This window comes from Oncorhynchus kisutch, unplaced genomic scaffold (genome assembly GCF_002021735.2).
Source record: "Oncorhynchus kisutch isolate 150728-3 unplaced genomic scaffold, Okis_V2 scaffold919, whole genome shotgun sequence".
NCBI classification, from domain to species: domain Eukaryota; kingdom Metazoa; phylum Chordata; class Actinopteri; order Salmoniformes; family Salmonidae; genus Oncorhynchus; species Oncorhynchus kisutch.
This window is the reverse complement of record NW_022262864.1, coordinates 1-5,000: the sequence shown is the minus strand read 5'-3', so window position 1 is coordinate 5,000 and position 5,000 is coordinate 1.

Genomic DNA, 5,000 nt, shown 5'->3' with positions numbered 1-5,000 from the left:
ACATCAACTACTGACAACCACAAAGCATCGTACCCATCGCTCCACAAAAGCCATCCCCTTATCTAGTACAGCCCATCCCCTTATCTAGTACAGCCCATCTCCTTATCTAGTACAGCCCATCCCCTTATCTAGTACAACCCATCCCCTTATATAGTTATCAGATGTTGTCAAACACACGGCCATTCTCTTCCTCAATAACATGCAGTGAATTCGTACAAGATGAAAAGCTTAAATGCGTTCAACATCCTGGCATTTAAAGCACGCTACATTTTGGAAACGTCACATACTTTAGAACATTCTATTTCTGCATACCCAATCAGAGTTGTATTTAGCACACCAGTACAGGTATCGGGACAGGCCCAGAGAGAACTCCACAGTCCAGTACTACACAGGCTCTCTCTCCCAGCTGCTGAAAATTCCTGTCCAGTGACTAGTTTGTGTTTGAAGTTGTATTGATTCGCACAAAAGAAGAAAGAAAGAACAAATGTACAGGTGAGGTTGCAAACCCAAGAGGGCTTTATATTAAACAATATGTATACAATACAGGCAATGAATAAAACTAAGAATACTAATTGCAGTAGAACATGATAGATTCAGCGTGCCTTTTTTGTGTGTGTGTGTATGTGAGTGTGTGTGTGTGTGTGTGTGTGTGTGTGTGTGTGCGTGCGTATGTGTGTGTTGTGTGTGTGTGAGGGTGTAAGTGTTATGCTAATAGTCATAGCAACGTGCCTGTTTCAACACCCCCTAGTGAGTCAATCTAAGTAACATCAAAATCCATCAGTTTAAACTAGAGATATCTGTTATTTTTTGCGTGGGCTGCGTCTCAATCTACCACATCCGCCTATGTCGCCATTCCACAGTGCTGTTTGCCAACCTGGTCTCAGAGCATTTCGTATTATTCTGTATATAAATCCGCAACACTCCATTTAGTATGATATGTTACCTTTTGTATGGTATGTATTAATTTGTGGATGTCCATCCTCCATTTCGTATGATATGTTACGAATTACAATTATTATTCAATGTTCCAAATTTACAAAACGTACAATATGTTACAAATTCTAGCTAGGTGGCTAGGTGGCTAACGTTAGCTAGCTGGCTAACATTAGCTAGGCTAGGAGTTAGGGTTAGGGTGAAGGTTAGGGTTAAGTTTAGAAGTTAGGTTAAAATGTTAAGGTTAGGGAAGGGAAGGGTTATCTAAAATGCTTCAGGTTAGTGTTAGGGGAAGTGTTAGCTAACATGCTAAGTAGTTGTAAATTAGCTCAAAAGTAGTATGTAGTTGAAAAGTTACTACTTAGCTAGAATGCTGAAGCTGTCCGTGTGAAATTCAAACTCGACCTTTGGGTTGCGTTATTTGCCCACACACACCCTGACCATTTAGTTTGTACTTTATGTAACCATACCAAACGTAACATATCATACGTTAACTATATTACATCAATTCTATGAGGCCAGGCTAGTTTGTCAGACAGGAGACGTCCCCGAAAATTGGTCTTCTCACTATGTTAGGTCTTCTTTTCCATTTATGTATGTATTATTCAATGGGTTTCTATAGTATTCAATGTGTTTTTTATTCAGTGTTTCTAGTAAAGGCCAAATTCTAAATCAAATAGCTGAATGATCCATGGTATGACCTTCTTAAAACAATTCCATGTGTCATCTTAGAACCCCTCTGGGGAAGAGAGACACATCACTACTGTAGTTAGCAGAGAAGAACCTAGTCCTCCAGTTCCCTTGTACGGCATCCATGTTAGGAGTTAGGAATGATTCAGCAGTGGGATGGGTCGTTGACCTCAATTCCTGTTGGATTAACAGGAATTGGTTTCTGTTTAACATTAAATTATATAGTTGACAAAGGCACATATTGACTATTTACTAGCTTCCACATACAGAACAGCTATAAAGCCCCATATAAACAGAGTACTGTGAACACTGTGGTTTACCAATATTTCTCTACAGTACAGTGGTGATAACCATTGTTTTTAAAGAGCAGATTATGGCCCATTGTCAGGTCACTCCAGCTATACTGGGACGCCCTGGTGGCATGCATTACGTGCCTCTGGCTCTGAACCCCATTTCAAAGACATCATTGTGTATTTGTTGTGAGGTGTGTGTTATGTCTGCGTGTGCATGTGTGTGTGTATGCGAGTGTATGTGTGTGTGTATGTGGTATGCCTGTGTGCATGTGTGTGTGCAGCAGGAGACGTTAACTGTTTGAAGTATTAGTCACAGTGGTGCAGCCTAAAGGTTAAAAGGTCATTCTAGCACTGGCATCTGTTTTATACCTAACACAGTGAGTCATTCTGTGTGTGTGTGTGTGTGTGTGTGTGCCTTCGTGCGTGCGTGTGTGTGTGTGTGTGTGTGTGTGTGTGTGTGTGTGTGTGTGTGTCTTGGTGTGTGTGCAGTTGTTAGGTCAATGGGTGAGTCTCTAGCAGGGTTGGGTAGGTTACTTTCTAAATGTAATCGTTAGTTGCTAATTACCTGTCCAAAATTGTAATCAGTAATGTAACTTTTGGATTACCCAAACTCAGTAACGTAGTCTTATTACATTCAGTTACTTTTAGATTACTTTCCCCTTAGGAGGCATTAGAGGAGACAGAAATGTATGTTACCAATTGAACATATATTGCTAAATCAATGTTAACATTTAGTTGGATGTTCAATGTTACTTTATGGGTTGGTTATGTAGGCTTCTTCGAACTAACCCATTACTTTCTATTACATATAATAATATGATTAAATTATATCTTACATTAAAAACCAGTCTATCAGAATTCCAGCCATTCCAATAAATGTTATACCCCTTGATCTTCAACAATAGGACCTGTAAATACGGAAGTATAGATTAGCCAAATTGTTTTGCCCAAACATACCCCACAACTAAGGACTTATTAGCCAGCCCTACTCTGTTGTTTATGATTTTTTGTCATGGAGGACTGATGGAGCTCATTGATTCAAGTTGAAAAATATAATTCTGCGCTCATGTAGTGACATGCTTTAAGAAATACTGAACAGTGCTATTTACATGTGAAATATGAATGCTGCATTTCTACAGGCCTATTGTTACCCTTTTAGTTGGTGACACTTTGATATCTTGATAATATGCAGCTGTTTAAAGGTCAAATCCACAGATAAAACAATAACGAAATCGTTACACACCTCTGTTTTGGTTAAAACTGAGGGATGGGCCTGGAGAAATTGAACCACTGTCAGATTAATAGACATAACTATGGATGCAAGGACATATCATCCATGATATCAAAATGATTGTTCTAGTCATCATTGTTTTATTTACAATGTTTACAAGCATTGGAGAAATATAAACTTATATTTAAAAGCTATATTTAAAAGCTCATGAGGCATTTCAAAGTTATATTCTTCAAGAATCAATGGGTATATAAATAATATATATATAAGTAAAAAAATGGATGTAGCAACTACAGATTGCCCCTAAGTCTATCAAAAGTTTATGAGTTTGAGCACGTGAACATTAGGTCTATGGATTCATTTTATGGATCATTTTTTTTTTATCTGCATGATTGATGAGCAATAAACGCCCCACTTTAATTCCATAGGCTGGCATCCACACTATGCAGTTGTAGCAAGAGAGCATTTTTTCACTGGCTGTCCACTGTTTTCAAAAACAATAATTGATAGGCAGCTTAAACTTCTTAAATTCAACCATATTGGGTTCAAATACACATTTAGATTTGTGAACAGCCATCCTCAACAACCACAGTCCGTAAGGCGCAAATAGAATAGCTAAATGAGAGAGCAGCAGTATGATTCACATCAATGTGTTATGTAGATATCAATAATAAGTGATATCCGTATCGCCGTAAACTACACCATTGTTGTCATCCTTACCTCCAAGTATTTATTCAAATTGGATAATCTTTGGATGCCGACAGCAGTCGTGCCATTGGAAGACATAGCTTGGACTGTAGGCTACAAAAGCCTATTCCTGCTCTTTTCTCACAATCATCAAACACATTGGTGATTCATCATAGTGGTCTCTGACTTGTGGTGTGACTTGCTCAGGTGGAACTACTTAATAACATGTGCCTTTTCAATGCTGATTTGAATGTCATTGAGAAAACAGTGTACAATTTTTTCCTCTCCGCAATCATCCTGTCCGAATTTAAAGGTAAACCTTGAAAATAATCATCTAGATATTCAAAAGCATCTGTACAAAAGTATCTGATTACAATTTGTTTTGCTTGGTAACGTAACGGATTACAGTTACCGTTTCTTGTAATCCTTACAGGTAACAGATGACATGTAATCCGCTAATCCCCAACCCTGGTCTCTAGTGAAAGGCGGTCTGTTCTCTAAAGGTATGCCATCACTTCTCCTTCTGTCAAGGATATGACCGGGAAGCCATTGACTTGGCATATAATGATTATTAAGGCGGCTGACAGACTGACTGGACAAATAGTGTAGATGTACACAAAAGCATGACTCCATATAAATAAGGTACACAAGCATCTACTTTAATACCAGAGCGTAAGGAAGTAGTCCCAACACACACACATCACTACACCACACAGGAGAATGGAGACTCTGGCACAGGGACACAACACACTGACGTGTCTTTACTATCATTCAACTGAAGACATAGTTTTTATCAAAGAATCTCTGTAATTAGTATTACGCGATTAACTGATAATCATGTAAATGTAATTAACTAGGAAGTCAGGCACCAAGGAAACATTTTCAGATTACAAGTTATCATTTCCTAAAATAACATTTCAGATATTTATCTGATCAATTAGTCTTCGAATTAATGAATTATTTACTTTACCTCACGTTAGTCTCATTCCAAACATCGTAAATTGTTGATTATCTGCACGAACCCAGTCTTCGCTATGAGTCATCCAACAAATACATGGTGTTAGACAAAAGGGGACGTGGGGGTCGACTAAGAAGTCACTACAGAGTGATAATATAACAATTAAAATGCTAATCTTCACATGAACGCTCACTCATTCGGGAACAAT